The following is a 15548-nucleotide window of genomic DNA, read 5'->3' as shown; positions in this document are numbered from 1 at the left end:
GCTAGCAACTTTGTCTCTGACTGCTAGCAACTTTGTCTCTGACTGCAAGCAACTTTGTCTCTGAGTGCAGTAGTCCCGCAGCCGCCCCGCAGGCGGCCCGCAGGAGGCCAGCAGGAGGCCCAAAGGCGGCCCAAAGGCGGCCCGCAGTAGTCCCGCAGGAGGCCCAAAGGCGGCCCAAAGGCGGCCCGCAGGCAGCCCGCAGTAGTCCCGCAGCCGCCCCGCAGGCGGCATGCAGGTGGCCAGCAGGCGGCCCGCAGGAGGCCCGGAGGCGGCCCGGATGGGCCCGGAGGTGGCCCGGAGGCGGCCCGGAGGCGGCCCGTAGGAGGCCCGCAGGAGCCCGGAGGCGGCCCGGAGGGGCCCGGAGGTGGCCCGGAGGCGGCCCGGAGGCGGCCCGTAGGCGGCACGCAGGCGACACGCAGGCGGCCCGGAGGCAGCCCGCAGGCGGGACGCAGGAGGCCCGCAGGCGGCCCGTAGGAGGCCCGCAGGCGGTCAGCAGGAGGCAAGCAGGAGGCCCGCAGGCGGCACGCAGGCGGGCCGCAGGTGGCCGGCAGGCGGTCAGCAGGCGGCCTGCAGGCGGCCCGGAGACGACCCGCAGGAGGCCCGCAGGCAGCCCGCAGTAGTCTCGCAGCCGCCCCGCAGGCGGCATGCAGGTGGCCAGCAGGCGGCCCGCAGGAGGCCCGGAGGCGGCCCGGATGGGCCCGGAGGTGGCCCGGAGGCGGCCCGGAGGCGGCCCGTAGGAGGCCCTCAGGAGGCCCGCAGGAGGCCCGGAGGCGGCCCGGAGGGGCCCGGAGGTGGCCCGGAGGCGGCCCGGAGGAGGCCCGTAGGCGGCACGCAGGCGACACGCAGGCGGCCCGGAGGCAGCCCGCAGGCGGGACGCAGGAGGCCCGCAGGCGGCCCGTAGGAGGCCCGCAGGCGGTCAGCAGGAGGCAAGCAGGAGGCCCGCAGGCGGCACGCAGGCGGGCCGCAGGCGGCCGGCAGGCGGCCGGCAGGCGGCCCGCAGGCGGCCCGCAGGAGGCCCGCAGGAGGCCCGCAGGCGGCCCGCAGGAGGCCCGCAGGAGGCTCGCAGGCGGCCCGCAGGAGACTCGCAGGAGGCAAGCGGCCCGCAAGAGGCCCGCAGGCGGCAGGCAGGCGGTCAGAAGGCGGCCTGCAGGCGGCCCGCAGGAGGCCCGCAGTAGTCCCGCAGGCAGCCCGCAGATGGCCCGCAGGCGGCCCGCAGATGGCCCGCAGGCGGCAGGCAGGCGGTCAGCAGGCGGCCCGCAGGAGGCACGCAGGCGGCCCGCAGGCCGCCTGCAGTAGTCCCGCAGGAGGCTCGCAGGCGGCTTGTAGGTGGCCAGCAGGCGGCCCGCAGGAGGCCCGCAGGCGGCTTGTAGGAGGCCAGTAGGAGGCCAGCAGGCGGCCCGCAGGCGGCCCGCAGACGGCCCGCAGGAGGCCCGCAGGTGGACCGCAGACGGCCCGCAGGCGGCCAGCAGGCGGCCCTCAGGAGGCCCGGAGGCGGCCGGCAGGCGGTCAGCAGGCGGCCTGCAGGAGGCCCGCAGGAGGCCCGCAAAAGGCCCGCAGTAGTCCCGCAGGCGGCCCGCAGGAGGCTCGCAGGCGGCTTGTAGGTGGCCAGCAGGCGGCCCGCAGGCAAACAGCAGGTGGCCAGCAGGTGGCCAGCAGGAGGCCTTTAGGAGGCCCGCAGTAGTCCTGCAGGCGGCCAGCAGGAGGCCCGCAGGAGGACCGCAGGCGGCAAGAGTCCCGCAGGCGGCCCGCAAGAGGCCCGCAGGCGGCCCGCAGGAGGCCCGCAGGAGGCCCGCAGGAGGCCCGCAGGAGGCCCGCAGGAGGCCCGCAGGCGGCCCGCAGGAGGCCCGCAGGCGGCCCGCAGGAGGACCGCAGGAGGCCCGCAGTAGTCACGCAGCCGCCACGCAGGCGGCACACAGGAGGCCCGCATGCGGCCCGCAGGCAGCCAGCAGGTGGCCAGCAGGAGGCTTGTAGGAGGCCCGCATTAGTCCCGCAGGCGGCCCGCAGGAGGCCCGCAGGCGGCCCGCAGGAGGCCCGCAGGAGGCCCGCAGGAGGCCCGCAGGAGGCAGGCGGCCCGCAGGAGGCCCGCAGGCGGCCCGCAGGAGGCCCGCAGGAGGCCCGGAGGCGGCCCGCAGGCGACCAGCAGGTGGCCAGCAGGTGGCCAGCAGGTGGCCCGCAGGAGGCCCGCAGGGGGGACGCAGGAGGCCCGAAGGCGGCCAGCAGGTGGCCAGCAGGTGGCCAGCAGGAGGCAAGCAGGAGGCCGGCAGGTGGCCAGCAGCAGGCCCGCAGGAGGCCCGTAGGAGGCCCGCAGGAGTCCCGCAGGCGGCCCGCAGGAGGCCCGCAGGAGGTCCGCAGGTGGCCCGCAGGAGGTCCGCAGGTGGCCCGCAGGAGGACCGCAGGAGGCCCGCAGTAGTCACGCAGCCGCCACGCAGGCGGCACACAGGAGGCCCGCATGCGGCCCGCAGGCGGCCAGCAGGTGGCCAGCAGGAGGCTTGTAGGAGGCCCGCATTAGTCCCGCAGGCGGCCAGCAGGAGGCCAGCAGGAGGCCTGTAGGAGGCCCGCAGTAGTCCCGCAGGCGGCCGGCAGGCGGCCAGCAGGTGTCCAGCAGGTGGCCAGCAGGTGGCCAGCATGTGGCCCGCAGGAGGCCCGCAGGAGGCCCGCAGGCGGCCAGCAGGTGGCCAGCAGGTGGCCAGCAGGTGGCCAGCAGGTGGCCCGCAGGTGGCCAGCAGGTGGCCCGCAGGTGGCCCGCAGGAGGCCCGCAGGAGTCACGCAGCCGCCACGCAGGCGGCACACAGGAGGCCAGCAGGCGGCCCGCAGGTGGCCAGCAGGTGGCCCGCAGGAGGCCCGCAGTAGTCACGCAGCCGCCACGCAGGCGGCACAGGAGGCCCGCAGGAGGCCCTCAGGAGGCCCGCAGGAGGCCCGCAGGCGGCCCGCAGGAGGCCCGCAGGCGGCCAGCAGGAGGCCCGCAGGAGGCCCGCAGGCGGCCCGCAGGAGGCCCGCAGGAGGCCCAAAGGCGGCCCAAAGGCGGCCCGCAGGAGGCTCGCAGGCGGCTTGTAGGTGGCCAGCAGGCGGCCCGCAGGAGGCCCGCAGGCGGCCCGCAGGAGGCCCGCAGGAGGCCAGCAGGTGGCCAGCAGGTGGCCAGCAGGTGGCCAGCAGGAGGCCTGTAGGAGGCCGGCAGGCGGCCGGCAGGAGGCCCGCAGGCGGCGCGCAGGCGGCCCGCAGGCGGCCCGCAGGCGGCCAGCAGGCGGCCCGCAGGCGGCCCGCAGGAGGCCCGCAGGAGGCACGCAGGCGGCCCGCAGGCGGCCCGCAGGAGGCCCGCAGGAGGCCCGCAGGAGGCCCGCAGGCGGCCCGCAGGCGGCCGGCAGGCGGCCCGCAGGCGGCCTGCAGGCGGCCCGCAGGAGGCCCGCAGGAGGCCCGGAGGCGGCCCGCAGGAGGCCCGCAGGCGGCCAGCAGGCGGCCAGCAGGCGGCCCGCAGGCGGCCAGCAGGAGGCCAGCAGGCGGCCCGCAGGAGGCCCGCAGGCGGCCCGCAGGCGGCCAGCAGGCGGCCCGCAGGCGGCCCGCAGGAGGCCCGCAGGAGGCCCGCAGGAGGCCCGGAGGCGGCCCGCAGGAGGCCCGCAGGAGGCCCGCAGGAGGCCCGCAGGCGGCCCGCAGGCGGCCCGCAGGCGGCCCGCAGTAGTCCCGTAGGCGGCATGCAGGAGGCCCGGAGGCGGCCGGCAGGCGGTCAGCAGGCGGCCCGCAGGAGGCCCGGAGGCGGCCGGCAGGCGGTCAGCAGGCGACCTGCAGGAGGCCCGCAGGAGGCCCGCAGGCGGACCGCAGGCAGCCCGCAGTAGTCCCGCAGGCGGCCCGCAGGAGGCCCGCAAAAGGCCCGCAGTAGTCCCGCAGGCGGCCCGCAGGCAGCCCGCAGTAGTCCCGCAGGCGGCCCGCAGACGGCCCGCAGGCGGCCAGCAGGCGGCATGCAGGTGGCCAGCAGGCGGCCCGCAGGCAAACAGCAGGTGGCCAGCAGGTGGCCAGCAGGTGGCCAGCAGGAGGCCTTTAGGAGGCCCGCTGTAGTCCCGCAGGTGGCCAGCAGGAGGCCCGCAGGAGGCCCGTAGGAGGCCCGCAGGAGTCCCGCAGGCGGCCCGCAGGTGGCCAGCACGAGGTCCGCAGGTGGCCCACAGGAGGCCCGCAGGAGGCCCGCAGGAGGCCCGGAGGTGGCCCGCAGTAGTCCCGCAGGAGGCCCGCAGTAGTCCCGCAGGAGGCCCGCAGGTGGCCAGCACGAGGTCCGCAGGCGGCCCGCAGGAGGCTCGCAGGAGGCACGCAGGAGGCCCAAAGGCGGCCCGCAGGAGGCCCAAAGGCGGCCCGCAGTAGTCCCGCAGGCGGCCCGCAAGAGGCCCGCAGGCGGCTAGCAGGCGGCCCGCAGGCAAACAGCAGGTGGCCAGCAGGTGGCCAGCAGGAGGCCTTTAGGAGGCCCGCTGTAGTCCCGCAGGAGGCCCGCAGGAGGCCCGCAGGAGGCCCGTAGAAGGCCCGCAGGAGGCCCGCAGGCGGCCCGCAGGTGGCCAGCACGAGGTCCGCAGGTGGCCCGCAGGAGGTCCGCAGGTGGCCCGCAGGAGGCCCGCAGGAGGCCCGCAGTAGTCACGCAGGCGGCCCGCAGGTGGCCAGCACGAGGTCCGCAGGTGGCCCGCAGGCGGCCCGCAAGAGGCCCGCAGGAGGCCCGCAGGAGGCCCTCAGGAGGCACGCAGGCGATTCACATATATGATTCACATAAAATTGTGCCTAAATGCAAGAAACTTTGTCTCTGACTGCTAGCAACTTTGTCTCTGACTGCTAGCAACTTTGTCTCTGACTGCTAGCAACTTTGTCTCTGACCGCAGGCGGCCCGCAGGAGGCCCACAGGAGGCCCGCAGGCGGCCCGCAGGCGGCCAGCAGGCGGCCCGGAGACGACCCGCAGGAGACCCGCAGGCAGCCCGCAGTAGTCCCGGAGCCGCCCCGCAGGCGGCATGCAGGTGGCCAGCAGGCGGCCCGCAGGAGGCCCGGAGGCGGCCCGGATGGGCCCGGAGGTGGCCCGGAGGCGGCCCGGAGGCGGCCCGTAGGAGGCCCGCAGGAGGCCCGGAGGCGGCCCGGAGGGGCCCGGAGGTGGCCCGGAGGCGGCCCGGAGGCGGCCCGTAGGCGGCACGCAGGCGACACGCAGGAGGCCCGCAGGCGGCCCGCAGGCGGCCCGCAGGAGGCCAGCAGGAGGCAGGAGGCCCGCAGGAGGCCCGCAGGAGGCCCGCAGGAGGCAGGCGGCCCGCAGGAGGCCAGCAGGAGGCAGGAGGCCCGCAGGAGGCCCGCAGGCGGCCCGCAGGCGGCCCGCAGGAGGCCCGCAGGCGGCCCGCAGGAGGCCCGTAGGAGGCCCGCAGGAGGCCCGCAGGAGGCCCGCAGGCGGCCCGTAGAAGGCCCGCAGGCGGCCCGCAGGAGGCCCGCAGGAGGCCCGCAGGCGGCCCGCAGGCGACCAGCAGGTGGCCTCCGGGCCGCCTGCTCTAAATACATATATTTAGATTTTTGCTAATTTGTTTTACTTGTGAATAAGTTTAATTCACGTTTTATTAATTTTTCTGTGAAATGTAATAAAAATTAAATGATAGAAAAATCATAAAGCCATAACTAATTTAATGAGCCATTAAATTGCAGGTGGCCCGCAGGAGGCCCGCAGGAGGAACGCAGGCGACACGCAGGCGGCCTGGAGGCAGCCCGCAGGGGGGACGCAGGAGGCCCGAAGGCGGCCAGCAGGTGGCCAGCAGGTGGCCAGCAGGAGGCAAGCAGGAGGCCGGCAGGTGGCCAGCAGGAGGCCAGCAGGAGGCCTGTAGGATGCCCGCAGTAGTCCCGCAGGCGGCCAGCAGGAGGCCAGCAGGAGGCCTGTAGGAGGCCCGCAGTAGTCCCGCAGGCGGCCAGCAGGAGGCCCGCAGGAGGCCCGCAGTAGTCACGCAGCCGCCACGCAGGTGGCCCGCAAGAGGCCCGCAGGCGGCCAGCAGGAGGCCAGCAGGAGGCCCGCAGGCGGCTTGTAGGAGGCCCGCAGTAGTCCCGCAGGAGGCCCGCAGGAGGCCAGCAGGAGGTCCGCAGGTGGCACGCAGGAGGCCCGTAGGCGACCAGCAGGTGGCCCGCAGGAGGCCCGCAGGCGGCCCGCAGGAGGCCCGCAGGCGGCCGGCAGGAGGCCCGCAGGCGGCCAGCAGGCGGCCCGCAGGAGGCCCGCAGGCGGCTTGTAGGAGGCCCGCAGGAGGCCCAAAGGCGGCCCGCAGGCGGCTAGCAGGCGGCCAGCAGGAGGCCCTCAGGCGGCCCGCAGGCGGCCAGCAGGCGGCCAGCAGGAGGCCCGCAGGAGGCCCGCAGGCGGGACGCAGTAGTCCCGCAGGCGGCCGGCAGGCGGTCAGCAGGCGGCTAGCAGGCGGCCCGCAGGAGGCAATCAGGAGGCCCGCAGGAGACCCGCAGGCGGCCAGCAGTTGGCCAGCAGGCGGCCCGCAGGAGGCCCGGAGGCGGCCCGGAGGCGACCAGCAGGTGGCCAGAAGGTGGCCGGCAGGTGGCCAGCAGGAGGCTTGTAGGAGGCCCGCAGGAGTCCCGCAGGCGGCCAGCAGGAGGCCAGCAGGAGGCCTGTAGCAGGCCCGCAGTAGTCCCGCAGGCGGCCAGCAGGAGGCCCGCAGGCGGCCCGCAGGAGGCCCGCAGGAGGCCTGCAGGCGGCCAGCAGGTGGCATGGAGGTGGCCAGCAGGCGGCCCGCAGGAGGCATGGAGGTGGCCAGCAGGCGGCTCGCAGGAGGCCCGCAGGAGGCCCGCAGGCGGCCAGCAGGCGGCCAGCAGGTGGCCAGCAGGAGGCCTGTAGGAGGCCCGCAGGTGGCCAGCAGGAGGCCCGCAGGAGGTCCGCAGGTGGCCCGCAGGAGGCCCACAGGAGGCCTGCAGGCTGCCAGCAGGTGGCCCGCAGGAGGCCCGGAGGTGGCCCGCAGTAGTCCCGCAGGAGGCCCGCAGTAGTCCCGCAGCCGCGCAGGAGGCCCGCCTGCGGCCCGCAGGCGGCCAGCAGGTGGCCAGCAGGAGGCTTGTAGGAGGCCCGTAGGCGACCAGCAGGTGGCCAGCAGGAGGCCAGCAGGAGTCCCGCAGGTGGCCAGCAGGCGACACGCAGGCGGCCCGGAGGAGGCCCGCAGGAAGCCCGCAGGAGGCCCGCAGGCGACCAGCAGGTGGCCAGCAGGTGGCCAGCATGTGGCCCGCAGGAGGCCCGCAGGAGGCCCGCAGGCGGCCAACAGGTGGCCAGCAGGTGTCCAGCAGGTGGCAGGCGGCCCGCAGGAGGCCCGCAGGCGGCCAGCAGGTGGCCAGCAGGAGGCTTGTAGGAGGCCCGCAGGTGGCCAGCAGGAGGCCAGCAGGAGTCCCGCAGGTGGCACAGGAGGCCCGTAGGCGACCAGCAGGTGGCCAGCAGGAGGCCAGCAGGTGGCCAGCAGGCGACACGCAGGCGGCCCGGAGGAGGCCCGCAGGAGGCCCGCAGGAGGCCCGCAGGCGGCCAGCAGGTGGCCAGCAGGTGGCCAGCATGTGGCCCGCAGGAGGCCCGCAGGAGGCCCGCAGGCGGCCAACAGGTGGCCAGCAGGTGTCTAGCAGGTGGCAGGCGGCCCGCAAGAGGCCCGCAGGCGGCCAGCAGGCGGCCAGCAGGAGTCCCGCAGGTGGCACAGGAGGCCCGTAGGCGACCAGCAGGTGGCCAGCAGGAGGCCAGCAGGCGACACGCAGGCGGCCCGGAGGAGGCCCGCAGGCGGCCAGCAGGTGGCACGCAGGAGGCCCGTAGGCGACCAGCAGGTGGCCCGCAGGAGGCCCGCAGGAGGCCCGCAGGCGGGACGCAGGAGGCCCGCAGGCGGCCAGCAGGAGGCCAGCAGGCGGCCAGCAGGAGGCCCGCAGGCGGCCCGCAGGAGGCACGCAGGCGGCCCGCAGGCCGCCTGCAGTAGTCCCGCAGGAGGCCCAAAGGTGTCCCGTAGGAGGCCAGCAGGCGGCCAGCATGCGGCCAGCATGCGGCCCGCTGGAGGCCCAAAGGTGGCCAGTAGGAGGCCAGCAGGCGGCCAGCATGCGGCCTGTAGGAGGCCAGCAGGCGGCCAGCAGGCGGCCCGCAGGCGGCCCGCAGGCGGCCAACAGGTGGCCAGCAGGTGGCCAGCAGGAGGCAGGCGGCCCGCAGGAGGCCCGCAGGCGGCCCGCAGGTGGCCAGCAGGAGGCCCGCAGTAGTCACGCAGCCGCCACGCAGGCGGCACAGGAGGCCCGCATGCGGCCCGCAGGCGGCCAGCAGGTGGCCCGCAGTAGTCCCGCAGGCGGCCAGCAGGTGGCACGCAGGAGGCCCGCAGGAGACCAGCAGGAGGCCCGCAGGAGGCCCGCAGGAGGCCCGCAGGAGGCCCGCAGGCGGCACGCAGGAGGCCCGCAGGCGGCCAGCAGGAGGCCCGCAGGAGGCCCGCAGGCGGCCCGCAGGAGGCCCGCAGGAGGCCCGCAGGAGGCCCGCAGGCGGCCAGCAGGCGGCCAGCAGGAGGCCCGCAGGAGGCCCGCAGGCGGCCCGCAGGAGGCACGCAGGAGGCCCGCAGGCGGCCCGTAGGAGGCCCGCAGGAGGCCCGCAGGAGGCCCGCAGGAGGCCCGCAGGCGGGCAGGAGGCCCGCAGGAGGCCAGCAGGAGGCCTGTAGGAGGACCGCAGTAGTCCCGCAGGAGGCCAGCAGGAGGCCCGCAGGAGGCCCGCAGGCGGCCCGCAGGAGGCCCGTAGGAGGCCCGCAGGAGGCCCGCAGGAGGCCAGCAGGCGGCCCGCAGGCGGCCCGCAGGAGGCCCGCAGGAGGCCCGCAGGAGGCCCGCAGGCGGCCCGCAGGAGGCCCGCAGGAGGCCAGCAGGAGGCCCGCAGGAGGCCCGCAGGAGGCCCGCAGGAGGCCCGCAGGAGGCCCGCAGTAGTCTCGCAGCCGCCACGCAGGTGGCCCGCAGGAGGCCCGCATGCGGCCCGCAGGTGGCCCGCAGGAGTCCCGCAGGAGGCCAGCAGGAGGCCCGCTTGAGGCTAGCAGGAGGCCCGCACCTATACGTCACCTAAATCCAGGTAAAATCTCCCTGTTGGGGTTGTGATCGAAAATGAAACTATTTTGTTTTATATCAGGTGATGACGTCAGACAATGACGCGTTTTGATGGTTTTCATCACCATGGAGACGTTTTCATGTTTCTCTCCTGATATTTGAAGATTTTATTGCCATTTATTTCTAACACTGATAAAACTTTCAGTTGCATTTTAGTCTCAGTTTCCTGGTAAAACAAGGAAGAATTAATTTCTAGTTTTAATTAGAATAATTTAATTAATATTTGGTCCCATTAAATACTGAATGATTTTAAAGCTCTGTAAGTTTCTGTGGTGAAGTGCGCCCTCTAGTGGCTGCAGCTTCACATCTGATTCTTCTGTCAATGTTTAGTTTTCTTTGTTTTTAGATTTTAAACTCAGAAATAAACGAATTTATTTATAAAAGCGCTTAAGGAAAATACAGGTTTGGTTTTACAACATAAATGTTGGAATATTAATTTGGTTCCATGAAACTGAATGAAGAATAATTTGGCTTCAGTTACTCATAATTGATATGTTTTGTATTTAATATGTGTTTAAAATATATTTAGATTTTTGCTAATTTGTTTTACTTGTGAATAAGTTTAATTCACGTTTTATTAATTTTTCTGTGAAATGTAATAAAAATTAAATGATAGAAAAATCATAAAGCCATAACTAATTTAATGAGCCATTTGCAATTTCTTTGTACTGGCTATGTGTATTTAGACTTGCATGGCTAAATCTTTGAAATAAACATTATGCAACTTTACTAATTCATTAAGCAGTAATAACATAGTTGACCCTTAAAATCAGTTTGCATGAAATTGGTTTTCTGATATATGATTCACATAAAATTGTGCCTAAATACAAGAAACTTTGTCTCTGACTGCTAGCAACTTTGTCTCTGACTGCAAGCAACTTTGTCTCTGACTGCTAGCAACTTTGTCTCTGACTGCTAGCAACTTTGTCTCTGACCGCAGGCGGCCCGCAGGCGGCCCGCAGGAGGCCCACAGGCGGCCCGGAGACGACCCGCAGGAGGCCCGCAGGCAGCCCGCAGTAGTCCCGCAGCCGCCCCGCAGGCGGCCCGCAGGTGGCCAGCAGGCGGCCCGCAGGAGGCCCGGAGGCGGCCCGGATGGGCCCGGAGGTGGCCCGGAGGCGGCCCGTAGGAGGCCCGCAGGAGGCCCGGAGGCGGCCCGGAGGGGCCCGGAGGTGGCCCGGAGGCGGCCCGCAGGCGGCCAGCAGGTGGCCAGCAGGAGGCTTGTAGGAGGCACGCAGGAGGCCCGTAGGCGACCAGCAGGCGACACGCAGGCGGCCCGCAGGAGGCCCGCAGGCGGCCGGCAAGAGGCCAGCAGGAGGCCCGCAGGCGGCCAGCAGGCGGCCAGCAGGAGGCCAGCAGGCGGCCAGCCTGCGGCCCGTAGGAGGCCAGCAGGCGGCCCGCAGGAGGCACGCAGGAGGCCAGCAGGCGGCCCGCAGGAGGCCCGCAGGTGGTCGCAGGTGGCCCGCAGGAGGCCCGCAGTAGTCACGCAGCCGCCACGCAGGCGGCACAGGAGCCCGCATGCGGCCCGCAGGCTGCCAGCAGGTGGCCCGCAGGAGGCCCGCAGGCGGCCAGCAGTTGGTCAGCAGGCGGCCCGCAGGAGGCAATTAAGTTCAAGCTCCTGCTGTCTGGATGTCCTACCCACACATTTCTTTAAGAAAGTCCTGCCTGTTATTGCTACTGATCTGATCCAAATCGTAAACTCATCGCTTACATCAGGTGTTTTCCCCCAGGCTTTGAAAACAGCAGTCATCAAACCACTGTTAAAAAAGAACAACCTGGACAAATCACTACTGCAGAGTTACAGGCCAATCTCAAACCTCCCATTCATCAGCAAAGTTACTGAAAAAACTGTGTGTAAACAATTAAATAGTTTCCTCATGATGACCAACTGCTTTGACTCTTTCCAATCTGGTTTTCGTGCTCAGCACAGCACGGAGACTGCCCTCGTAAAAATGTTCAATGATATCCATATAAATACGGACTGTGGGAGAACCACAGTGCTGGTTCTGTTGGACCTCAGTGCAGCTTTTGACATATTACTGAATCGACTTTAAAGTTGGGTCGGACTCTCCGGTTCGGTGCTCGACTGGTTTGAATCTTACATAAAGAACAGGGATTTATTTGTTTCAATTGAAAACTTCTCATCAAAGAGGTCAAAGGTCACATGTGGGGTACCCCAAAGTTCCATCCTGGGACCCCTCTTATTTAATATTTATATTCTCCCACTAGCTCAGGTTATAACAGGAAATAATATTAGCTACCATAACTATGCAGATGATACACAGCTCTACATTACGATGTCACCAGGTGACTCTGAACCCATCCAATCACTGAATAAATGCTTAGAACAGATAAATGTGTGGATGTGCCAAAACTTTCTCCAACTGAACAGAAACAAAACTGAAGTCATTATTTTTGGATCTAAAGAGGAACGATCTAGAGTCAATGCACAGCTTCAGTTATTACAACTAAAACCTAGCGATCAGGCCCGAAACCTGGGAGTAGTGATGGACTCGGACTTGAACCTCCAGAGCCACATAAAGACAGTAACAAAATCGGCCTTCTATCACCTGAAGAACATCTTCAGGATTAGAGGACTAATGTCTCAGCCAGATCTAGAGAAACTCATCCATGCGTTTATCTTTAGTCGCATTGATTATTGTAACAGCGTCTTCACAGGCCTGTCCAACAAATCAATCAAACAGCTGCAACTGATCCAGAATGCTGCTGCTCGCGTTCTCACTAGAACCAGGAAAATAGAGACATAACACCAGTTTTAAAGTCCCTCCACTGGCTCCCTGTAGCTCAAAGAATAGATTTTAAAATACTGTTGTTAGTTTACAAATCACTGAACGGTTTAGCACCACAATACATCAAAGATCTGCTGTTGTTGTATCAACCTTCCAGACCTCTCAGGTCTTCTGGTTCTGGTCTGCTCTGCATCCCCAGAACCAGAACCAAGAGAGGAGAAACAGCTTTCAGCATCTATGGACCAAAAATTTGGAACAAACTTCCAGAAAACTGTAAAACAGCAGAAACCCTGACTTCCTTCAAATCTCAAGTAAAAACGCACCTGTTTAGAGTTGCATTTGAAATGTAATATGTATGGATTTGATTTTGTGGATATGTATGTAATTTTTTATTTTTATTTTTTTTTATTTTTTTATTTTTTATTTTTTTTCCTGTTGTGGGCAACGGGGCCCGGCGAATACCCGTGGTTAAACGGACGGCGGAGTCCGGCGTTAACAGGCGCTCAAATTCCGTGTCAAAGGGAAGGGGGGGAAAAGGAAAAGAGGGAAAAAAAAAAAAACCTTGGTATTTTATTCTATGTTGCATGCCTTTGTGTTTTGTGTTTATGATGTAAAGCACTTTGAAATGCCTTGTAGCTGAAATGTGCTATACAAATAAAATTTGAGTGATTGATTGATACGGCCCGCAGGAGGCCCGCAGGCGGCCCGCAGGCGGGCAGGAGGCCCGTAGAAGGCCCGCAGGAGGCCCGCAGGAGGCCCGCAGGCGGCCCGCAGGAGGCCCGCAGGCGGCCCGCAGGAGGCCCGCAGGCGGCCCGCAGGCGGCCCGCAGGAGGCCAGCAGGCGGCCAGCATGCGGCCTGTAGGAGGCCAGCAGGCGGCCAGCAGGCGGCCAGCATGCGGCCCGTAGGAGGCCAGCAGGCGGCCAGCAGGCGGCCAGCATGCGGCCCGCAGGTGGCCAGCAGGTGGCCGCAGAAAAACCAAAACCTTACATATTTAGCTTCATTTGCCAGTTATATTAACATAAGTGCATTTCTGCAGTATAACACAAAATTCACTATCCAGTAATTTATCAGAATATGAGAATAATAACCTGGAAATCATTGATACATCCAAAACATTTTCTGTTTTTCTACCTAAAAACATGCAGTTCTTTGAAAGTGAATTTGTTTTATTTGTGAAATAACTCACTTCATTTCATTTTTGGAAAGCATTTCTTCCTGAGCCACACAAACGTCCACAGCTGGAAGTCAAACAGATTATTATGAAGATTCTGCTTTAAACTGAATGTTACAACAAAAACCTGCTGAAAAAGGTTCTTAATAAAATATATAAACTTTAGCAAATAAGCAGGAGGCCCGGAGGCGGCCCGGAGGCGGCATGCAGGCGGCCCGCAGGAGGCCCGCAGTAGTCCCGCAGGAGGCCCGCTGACGGCCCGCAGGCGGCCAGCAGGCAGCCCGCAGGAGGCCCGGAGGCGGCAGGCAGGTGGCCAGCAGGCGGCCCGCAGGAGGCCCGCAGGAGGCCCGTAGGCGACCAGCAGGTGGCCAGCAGGTGGCCAGCAGGAGTCCCGCAGGTGGCCAGCAGGAGTCCCGCAGGAGGCACGCAGGCGACACGCAGGCGGCCCGGAGGCAGCCCGCAGGCGGCCCGCAAGAGGCCCGCAGGCGGCTAGCAGGCGGCCAACAGGATGCCCTCAGGCGGCCCGTAGGCGGCCAGCATGCGGCCAGCAGGAGGCCCGCAGGAGGCCCGCAGGCGGCCCGTAGGAGGCCAGCAGGCGGCCAGGCGGCCAGCAGGCGGCCAGCAGGCGGCCCGCAGGAGGCCCGCAGGGAGGCCCGCAAGCGGCCCGTAGGAGGCCCGCAGGCGGTACACAGGCGGTACGCAGGCGGCCCGCAGGCGCCGGTAGGCGGTCAGCAGGCGGCCAGCAGGCGGCCCACAGGAGGCCCGCAGGAGGCCCGCAGGCGGCCAGCAGGCAGCCCGCAGTAGTCCCGCAGGTGGCCCGCAGGAGGCCCGCAGGAGGCCTGCAGGCGGCCAGCAGGTGGCCAGCAGGAGGTCCGCAGGTGGCCCGCAGGCGGCCCGCAGGCGACACGCAGGCGGCCCGGAGGCAGCCCGGCGGGACGCAGGAGGCTTGTAGGAGGCCCGCAGGAGGCTCACAGACGGCCCGCCTGTGGCCCGCAGGTGGCCAGCAGGCGGCCCGCAGGCAGCCCGCAGGAGGCCCGCAGGAGGCCCGCAGGTGGCCAGCAGGAGGCCTGTAGGAGCCCCGCAGTAGTCACGCAGCCGCCACGCAGGAGGCACGCAGGAGGCCCGCATGCGGCCAGCAGGTGGCTTGTATGAGGCCCGCAGGTGGCCAGCAGGTGGCCCGCAGAAAAACCAAAACCTTACATATTTATCTTCATTTGCCAGTTATATTAACATAAGTGCATTTCTGCAGTATAACACAAAATTCACTATCCAGTAATTTCTCAGAATATGAGAATAATTGCTTGGAAATCATTGATACATCCAAAACATTTTCTGTTTTTCTACCTAAAAACATGCAGTTCTTTGAAAGTGAATTTGTTTTATTTGTGAAATAACTCACTTCATTTCATTTTTGGAAAGCATTTCTTCCTGAGCCACACAAACGTCCACAGCTGGAAGTTAAACAGATTATTATGAAGATTCTGCTTTAAACTGAATGTTACAACAAAAACCTGCTGAAAAAGGTTCTTATCAAAATACAGAAACTTTAGCAAATAAGTATTTTATACATGTTTTACTCACCATTTATAATGCGACTGTTTTTACCTGAAAATGATTCACAATACGAGCTGTTATATTAAAACTATGTATAAAGTTTTCAGGTTTTACTTTTATTTTGTAAAATTGTGAATTTTTATTTACATGTTGGTATCGCCACCTTCCAAAAATAATGTCCAAGTTTTTTTTTTTTTTTTTTTTTTTCTATTTTCTTGCTAAGATCTTTGGCACAAAAAAAATAATAATAATAAAAAATCACCACCTTTGTTTCCAAAAATCATTTTGGATAATAATAACTTCAGCCATTATTTTAGGAAGATGACATTATTATTAATTATTATTATTTAAGTTTGGCTTTTTTTTTTAAACTCAGCTCAAAATCTAAAATAATCAAAACAAAATTTGTTGATTTCTCACCATTTTTCTTTTTCAACATGTAAAAGTATCCAGACAGAGCCAAAGTTGCAAGACAAAGTATTACAATAACTATGGTCAAAGGAACGATGAGTTTATGTGAATACTCTGTGGAAAGAAAATAAAAATATGCACATTAATCCCCATGTGCTAAAATCAATCAGTAAGATTATTTATAGTCTATACATGTTGCTTTGTTATTTATATTTCTGTAAGTAGCTGATAAATCAATATAAAAAATGCATACTTCTATATTCATGTATAAAAATAAAAAAAATGCAGCACTTCTAATCTGCAGTTTATTTCCCCAAATTATCCTTCAGTTCTCATTTTATTCTCACCATAGTTGCTCAGTATTTGTGTTTTCTCCAGTTTGAAGACAAGGTCATCTTTGAGACCAAAGAGCTGAAACACACATTCATACTTTGTCCAGTCCTCAGTAGGAACAGATGACAGATGGATGTAAACGCTCATCTGGAAGGTTCCATCATTGTTAGGAAGAATCTCCCGTTTATCTACTCCATCATGAATCTCCTCTTCGTCTCTCCTCCAGAACATCTCAGCTCTGCTGGTATAGAAACCCGTAGCGAAGCAG

The sequence above is a fragment of the Poeciliopsis prolifica genome, unplaced genomic scaffold (assembly GCF_027474105.1).
Source record: "Poeciliopsis prolifica strain line A6 unplaced genomic scaffold, Auburn_PproV2 SCAFFOLD041, whole genome shotgun sequence".
Lineage (NCBI taxonomy): Eukaryota > Metazoa > Chordata > Actinopteri > Cyprinodontiformes > Poeciliidae > Poeciliopsis > Poeciliopsis prolifica.
Note: the sequence above shows the minus strand (reverse complement) of the source record.